The sequence below is a fragment of the Triticum aestivum genome, chromosome 6A (genome assembly GCF_018294505.1).
Source record: "Triticum aestivum cultivar Chinese Spring chromosome 6A, IWGSC CS RefSeq v2.1, whole genome shotgun sequence".
In the NCBI taxonomy this organism is placed as follows: Eukaryota; Viridiplantae; Streptophyta; class Magnoliopsida; order Poales; family Poaceae; genus Triticum; species Triticum aestivum.
Window position 1 is genome coordinate 365,866,978 of NC_057809.1, and position 9,190 is coordinate 365,876,167.

A 9,190-nucleotide genomic window follows, 5' to 3' on the forward strand; every position below is an offset into this window, starting at 1 on the left:
TGGATGGGCGGCGGGCGTGGCGCTGGGTCCGCGGGCCTGGCGGGCCGCGGTGGGCGCGGGGCGGTTGGGGGCTGAGGTCGCGGCGCCCTATTGGGGGAGGGAGGCGGCGCAGGTGATGTGGCGGCTCCCGATTGGCCGGGGCGACATGGAGGGGAGCGGCGGACATGTCCGGCGTGGCACAGATGCGTCCGGATGCGCGGAAGAGGAGTGGATCTAGGTTTAGACCATGAATTTCGGAGAGGGACACATATATATAGGTAGAGGGAGCTAGGAGAGTCCAAATGAGGTGCGGTTTTCAGCCACGCGATCGTGATCGAACGCTCTAGATGATGGAGAGGGTTTTGGTGGGTTTTGGGCCAAATTGGAGAGGTGTTGGGCTGCAACACACACGAGGCCTTTTCGGTCCCTCGGTTAACCGTTGGAGTATCAAATGAAGTCCAAATGGCACGAAACTTGACAGGCGGTCTACCGGTAGTAAACCAAGGCCGCTTGGCAAGTGTCGGTCCAATCCGTAAATGTTTAATCACCACACACAAAAGAAAAGGTAGAAATGACCACCGGAGGAGAACGGACCGCCGGATTGCAAAACGGACAACGGGGAAAATGCTCGGATGCATGAGACGAACACGTATGCAAATGAAATGCACATGATGACATGAAATGCAATGCATGACACGGAAGCAATGACAAGGCAACAACAGCGAATAACTGGACGACACCTGGCACATCGGTCTCGGGGCGTTACAGGGAAATACCAACATAGTTCAAGCCGCATCAAAGGTGGAAAGAGATATTTCAGTACGTTGATTGATGATTCCACTAGATTCTTCTATATCTATTTGTTAAATACTAAGGATGAGGCTCTATATGCACTACTTCAAAATCTAGATGGCCCTCTTGTGCATATATTGGAAGTGGTAGTGCCACCAGTGATGCAGAATATTTCAGGTGCCACTGTTTGACCTGCGTGGCCTTAAAAAGGACTTGTTTCAATGTTTAAGAAAATCCTTGGATCAAATTGCTTACATGAAGCATCAACCAATTTTTTTTATTTCTTCACATTCTCATAATGTTTGATTTGTACAGTTATGATTGGCTCTGAGCTATGAATCATTGAGATGTGTAGGCATCTTTGTTGTACTTATTATTATTTGAATCTAATGGGTTGGGTCTGAATCTTGCAAGCTGGGAATCATTGTGATGTGTAGGAATCTTTGTTTTACTTATTATTTGAATCATATTGGTTGGTTCTGAATCTTGCAAGCTGGGAAACACGACATGATGATGGAGAGGACAACAACCATAACTAGTTGTTCAAACTTGGTAGTATTGTGTGTGTGAAAGTGCGGTAAATGAGCTGATTGTTTGCATCTTGAGAATAATAATTCTAATTGTTGTGCATGTTTCTCCTGTGGCACTGATAGAACGAGCCAATGCTTTAATTGTTTTAAGAATATATTTTAATTAAAGCCAAATTTATGTAAAGTGACCACTAACACTTGTTATTATAGTACCAATACAGACCCGCTCGTGAACCTGAGGGGGCATGTTCTGCCGGGCGTGCAACGAGCAAGGGACGTGTAGTAACTGATGTCATCTGTACACACTTAGTTTACTGTTGGATGCAGTTCCCCATGATTTCAAAAACTAACTGCTGCCTCCGCCTACCCACTCGTTCACCATTGATTGAAGTTCCTCAAGATTGGAAAATGAACTGTTGTTGTGGTGGTGCCGCCCCGAGAACCCCAGTACACACCGATCGTGTTCATCTCCCCTGCCCCACAATCCCCACAAACAAGAATCGCCACATTAACTCTGCGTGAGAAGAGACTCGAATGACGATCCGAGGGGTGAGCCTGCTGGATATGGACTTCAGCAAGGAGTTCACATATGAGTTCACCATTTTGACCCATGGCAGCACCAAGTTGAATGTGATGTGCACCAATGATCCAGACTCGGTGAAGCTCTGCCTCGCCAAGTTCAAGTAGTACCCATAGGAGGAGAAAGCACGTCGTGGGACTAGGCCTTGTGCCACCCATTCGTCTCCTGACAGGGACCAGCGGATCACCGTCGCCCAGGTATGCGTGCAGGATGAGGTTCTTGTCTACCACTACTGTAGGGCCACTAGAGGTTCTGAAGCATATGGTGCAACAAGCTGATGACCCACAAGTATAGGGGGTCTATCTTATTCCTTTCGATAAGTAAGAGTGTCGAACCCAACAAGGAGCAGAAGGAAATGACAAGCGGGTTTCAGCAAGGTATTCTCTGCAAGCACTGAAATTATCGGTAACAGATAGTTGTGTGATAAGATAATTCGTAACGGGAAACAAGTAACAAAAGCAACTAAGGTGCAACAAGGTGGCCCAATACTTTTTGTAGCAAAGGACAAGCCTGGACGAACTCCTATATAAAGCAAAGCGCTCCCGAGGACACATGGGAATTCTTGTCAAGTTAGTTTTCATCATGCTTAGATGATTCACGTTCGTTACTTTGATAATTTGATATGTGGGTGGACCGGTGCTTGCGTGATGCCCTTACTTGGACAAGCCTCCCACTTATGGTTAACCCCCCTCACAATCATCCGCAACTACGAAAGAAGAATTAAGATAAATCTAACCATAGCATGAAACATATGGATCGAATCAGCCCCTTACGAAGCAATGCATAAACCAGAGTTTAAGCTTCTATCAATCTAGCGATCCATCATCTACTTATTACTTCCCAATGCCTTCCCCTAGGCCCAAATTATGGTGAAGTGTCATGTAGTTGACGTTCACATAACACCACTAGAGGAAAGACAACATACATCTCATCAAAATATCTAACGAATACCAATTCCATGATTACTTATAACAAGACTTCTCCCATGTCCTCAGGAACAAACGTAACTACTCATAAAGCATATTCATGTTCATAATCAGAGGAGTAATAATTATCATTAAGGATCTGAACGTATGATCTTCCACCGCATAAACCAACTAGCATCAACTACAAGGAGTAATCAACACTGCTAGCAACCCACAGGTACCAATCCGAGGTTTTGAGACAAAGATCGTATACAAGACATGAACTAGGGTTTGAGAGGAGATGGTGCTGGTGAAGATGTTCATGGGGATTAACCCCCTCTCGATGAGAGGATCATTGGTGATGACGATGGCTTTGATTTTCCCCTCCCTAAGGGAAGTTTCCCCGGTAGAACAGCTCCGCCGGAGCCCTAGATTGTTTCTGCCCAAGTTCCACCTTGAGACGGTGGCGATTCGTCCCGAATGCTTCCTCTTGATTTTTCCAGGTCAAACCACACCATATAGTAGAAGATGGGCATTGGGGGCCAACCAGGTGGCCTACAAGGTAGGGGCGCGCCCAAGGGGGTAGGGCACGCCCTCCACCCTTGTGGATGCCTGGTTGGTCCCCTCTAGTACTTTCTTTGCCAAATATTTTTCATAAATTCCAAAATAATTATCCTTAAATTTTTAGGACTTTTGGAATTGTCCATAATATGTCTCTCAGATTTGCTCCTTTCCGGTCCAGAATTCCAGCTGCTGGCATTCTCCCTCTTTGTGTAAAACTTGTGAAATCAGAGAGAAAAGGCATAAGTGTTGTGACATAATGTGTAACAACAACCCATAATGCAATAAATATCAATATAAAAGCATGATGGAAAATGGACATATCAACTCCCCAAGCTTAGACCTCACTTGTCCTCAAGCGAAAGCTGAATCAAAAAATATGTCCACATGTTTAGAGATAGAGGTGTCGATAAAATAAAATAAGAACATGAGGGCATCATGATCATCTTTAGAACAATAACATATATTGTCATATAATTTATTATGCCAAAGTAACAATTTGTTCACAAGGTAAAGTATGAATCAGAAACTTCATTGAAAACTAACAAACTATGATCTCAATCATTGAAGTAATTACAATTTATCATAACATCGGAAAGAGTAAACACAAGAGCTTTTCAGCAAGTCCACATACTCAACTATCATTTAATCTTTCACAATTGCAAACACTCACGCGATACTTATGAGTTCAAAGCTTCAATCAGACATAGAGAAAGATAGGGGCTTATAGTTTCGCCTCCCAACATTTTACCTCAAGTGTAATGTCCACCATAGTAGTTTATTATAACCTACATCCGAGTGGTTATATATATGGATCTTTCTCCAACACATAGTTCGTGCCAAAAAAGAAAAAGTGTAAAAAGGAAAGGTGAAGATCACCATGACTCTTGTATAAAGGTAGGAGATAAAAGTAAAATATAGGCTATTCGCAGAGGGAAGCAGAGGTTGTCATGCGCTTTTATGGTTGGATGCAAAAAGTCATAATGCAAAAGAATGTCACTTTATATTGTCGCTTGTGATAAGAAACTTTATTATGCTATCTGTCACTTTTATTTCTTCCATATCACAAGTTCGTATAAAGCTTATTTTCTCCACAATAAAAAATCATACATATTTAGAGAGCAATTTTTATTGCTTGCACCGATGACAACATACTTGAAGGATCTTACTCAATCCATAGGTAGGTATGGTGGAATCTCATGGCAAAACTGGTTTAAGGGAGGTTTGGAAGCACAAGTAGTATCTCTACTTGGTGCAAAGGATTCGCTAGCATAACAGAGAAAGGCAAGCTCCACATGGTGGAGGATCCATGACAATATAATCTAATGCCCCTATACCTCATCCATAGTAATCACACATAAAATGGTGCCACATCATCACAATTAATTTACTATAACTCACTTTGTTTCGAACCGAATTCAAATTCAAATTTAATTACAAGTCAAATTATTATTTGTCCAAATAGAGGGACAAAAATGTTTGAGATGTTGCAAACAATCCTCAAATATTGTCATGTAGAAATCAACTCAAATTGGATTTTAATTTTTTCCCTAGCAATATTTTAGCGGGGCAGCAACATTTAATTTGGTCTTTTAAATAACAACTATTAGTCTTACATTTCCCAAACCATATGAAACTTTGTATGTGGACCTATGCTAATGCACTGGATTTATGTGCCAAGTTTCACGATGAACACAATTCATTTAAAAGCAATATAAATTACGAAATACTTAAAAAAAGGTTGCATCAAAAATAAACAAGGGAAAAGGCAGATATGCTTTTGTGCACTTGGCCCATTTAGTTTTAGAAGTGGACCAACCCACTTCATCTCCTCTCTCCGCTTGCGCTACAGGTGACAGGGGAGGGCGTGGAGGCCATCCCGCGGCCATGGCCGCTCCCCTGCCGACGTGCCAGCCATCCACCGCATCCCCGGCTTCCTACAAGTACCCCTCGATGCCCATGCAAACCCTAGCCCTCTCATTCGCCCCCTCATCTTGCCCCTCCCCTCGGTTTAGCAGTCGCTCGAGAAGCCCATGGTTGTGCCGCCATGAAGCTCATGACCATCGTCGTCCCCTCGCTCACCGAGCGCGTCCATCCACTCCATCGTTGACCACTACCTCGACCACAACCACCAGATCAAGGTCATCTTCAACCTCTGGCCCGCCGCTCGGCATCTTCAATTCAGCCTCACCAGAGCCTCCCCAAGCCCGCTTTGCTCACGTACAGGCTCGATGTGAGCCCCTCCTCCAATTCCCCTTCTTCCCCCCTTCGATATGTGCTCTTAGTGGTCGCCCCGTAAGCTCTGTCCGCCATGACCGATGGAGCTCAGTGTCCGCGCGTGCCCGCATACTGCTGCCGCTGCTCCTGGCTGCACCCTCCATGGCTCTTTCGCTGTGCCCTGCGCCCAGCCCGCGCTCCCACGCGCGCCCGGGCCATGCCCTGCTGTGTCGTTGCTATTGCACTGCTTCACTTGCCGTTGATGCTCCTACTATTGCTGTTGTGCCGCTGCAGCTGCTCTGCGGCTGGTAGGCGCTGTTGCTATGCGTTGTCACTGCTCTCTGCTCCGTTTCCCTTGCTAGTTGACATTGTTGCTGCTCTACACTACCGTTGCTCTATGCTGCTGCTAGCCATGGTGGCCATGGCCTTATGTGCATGAGCATGTGTGTGTAGGTGTGTGTGAGCCAGACCTTGTTTTGTTTTGGGGCTAACCACCATCAGTACTCACCCCTAATTAAGTTAGTTAAAATAATGTTGCCTCTGTGGCAATAACATGTGGACCCCCCTTTATTATTTGAGTAAAATAATTAAATTGTCTTAAACTAGCACTCTATGACATGCGCCTCCCCTGTCAGTTTGACCAAGTCAACAGTCAAACTATTTCACTACAGGCTGGATGTTGACCGGGCGGTCAACAGGGCCCACTAACCCCACATGTAAGCCACTGTGGCTAAATCACAGTGTGTACACATAACTTTTGTCTATTTAATTTTTGAATTTAAAATAATCACAGAAATTCTAGAAAATGTTTAAATCTTAGATAATTAATATAAAATAATCCGTAGCTCAGATCGAAAAACTTTATATATGAAAGTTGCTCAGAACAACGAGACAAATCTGAATGCATGGTCCGTCTACCTGTCAGATGACTCTAACTATATGAACATGGAACATTCCCCCACCGGCCATCTTTCTAACACAGGTCCGGAACCGGTAAACCATTCCCAGTTGTTTTACCCCTTCACCTGTTTTTCATGCAATACTACGTTAGGTCGACCCTAGTTATGCTTTTCATCATGTCATGCTTAGTGGTACCTCTGTTGCTCTGTATTTACTATTTCTTCCCCCTCTTCTCTCTAGTAGACCCCGAGACCGATGATTCCCCTATGATCGACAACGTCACTGATGACACTTCTTCATTTTCAGTAGAGCTTCCAGACAAGCAAACCCCCCCTTGAGCATTCCGATATCACCCATTTCTTGCCCTCTCATGCTTGCATTAGAACTATTCATGTTTTGTATGATCCTACTCTGATGCATAGCCTGTTTTGGTTACCTGCTTTCATACCTTACCTGCTTATTCTAAACTGCTTAGTATAGGTTGGTTAGAGATCCATCAGTGACCCCCACCTTGTCCCAGTTGCCCCGCTTTATATTCGATGACTCAATCAACGTGATCGACATCCAAGCCCCGACGCCGCACATCACCCCCCTTAATTGTACGACTCTACAGAGTTACTATCGAGTGCCGACGGTGATACCTCATCAGCACTTCTGATGTTAACCCAGAAGTGTAGCTATTAGGACGTGTCTATCGAGGGTGATTCGTCCTTGACCACTCCCGATAATGACTCTCTCGTGCAACCCCTCAAGTGTGGACCAACGAGGGTGATTCCTCCAAGTCCACCTTGATGGTTACATCGAGTGGGAATCCATCGAGGGTGATTCCTAAGGTTTCCCCCTTGTTGTTTCAGACACACGGTTACTTTGACTTACCACAGAGCCATGATGACATCGGGTCAGCCCCGAGGGGTACCCGCGAGTGATCTGAAGTCGGGTTGATCTGGAGGATACCCGCAATTTTTCCATGCGATGCGCCCGGGCATTCTTAGCCCTTGCCGCATGTCCGTGAGATGGGGTGACATGACCACATATCATGGATCATTGATTGTTACCGCACTATCAAGACACTAATGGTTTGGATATTTGATCCGAGTAGGCCTTTGGCCTTTTTCTCACTAACCACCACACGGGAATAAGTATGGGCACTCTGCGTCGTATGTATCAGCCAAAAGCTCAACAGATGTCAGCGTTAGACTAGCGCGTGCCGGGTCGGACTGGAACGCCTCGCCTTGTATAAGGGAGGCTAGGTCTGCTCATCGGCCGCGTACGCAACATGCAGGATTGCAAAGGGCGATGGCCCATGACCCCTTCGCATTTAGGATGTAGACCGGTGTGTTGGCCTCTCTCTTGATCCTAGCTAAGTAGGACTGCGGTGTTTTGATCGGCCAAGGCCTGTCATGACCTGATGGTGTGTCCAGCCGGATTTGATCGAGCGTGTTGGGTAAGTTGGTGCACCCCTGCAGGGAAGAATTCTATCTATTCGAATAGCCTGGTCCATGATAACGGACGCTCGGAGTTGTATCCCGATCGATACAACAAGAACTGGATACTAAATGCTAAGGCATGAGATGGATATGATGGCTCCGGGATTATTTTTTCGCAGGGTGTCGATAAAGGATCTCCGGGTACAATTGTTACAATATGTTTGCTAAAAATAAACTGCCATTTTCTACTTTTATGAATGTTGCAAGATGCTTGGAGCTACTTGAAGATTCTAGTATTCGTTAGGCTAGGCTTTCCCCTCTCTTCTGGCATTCTGCAGTTTAGTCCACATATATAGACCATTCCTTTAATATAGATGCATACTTAGTTTAGATCTGATGTAAGTCTTGCGAGTACATTCGATGAGTACTCATGGTTGCTTTGCTACCTCTTTTCCCCCATACCAGATTGTTGCGACCAGATGACGGATCCTCGGAGCCGGACAATACCTCTGATGACTACTACTACTCTGAGGGTGCCTACTACTACGTGATGGTTGCTGACGACCTGGAGTAGTTAGGAGGCTCCCAGGCAGGAGGCGTTGCCTTTTCGATCGTTGTTGCTTGTGTGCTAGCCTTCTTAAGGGAGACTTGTTTAACTTATGTCTGTTCTCAGATATTGTTGCTTTTGCTGACTCTTGTGTATTCGAGCCCTCGAGGCCCCTGGCTTGTAATATAAAGCTAGTATTTTTTTAATTTGTGTCTAGAGTTGTGTTGTGATATCTTCCCATGAGTCCCTGATTGTCACACCCTGATTTTCATGCCACAACACTTAAGCTAATAAATCATGATAAAATGTTGTTTGTCAAAAACTTTTGAGTGTTTAGGTCTTTGCTTGATTTGGATTTTCTGTGTTGGTTGCAAGTGCTCTAAAAATCAAATAAATCCTCCAACTCTTATACTCCTTCTCCTTGATCCAAAACCTTGCCCAATGATCATGCCATGTGTGTAGGACATAAAAACAATTTCTTGCAAAAATATTTTGGCCAAAACAAATTTTCTAAATTAGGTTTTCCAAAAACCCCTGAATTGAGACTTGAACTACAAGTACTTAATTATGGGTGTGAAAAATCTTTCAAAAAGTATATTGAAACCTATTAGGTATAGGGCTCCCATAAACCACAAAAATATAATTTTAAAAGTTATTTTCCTATTTTATTTAAAGGCTTTTTCTTAAGGACAGAAATGGTCTTTAATAGGTTAAAATTATTTTAATGTTTCAAAAATATTTGAGAAAATTTA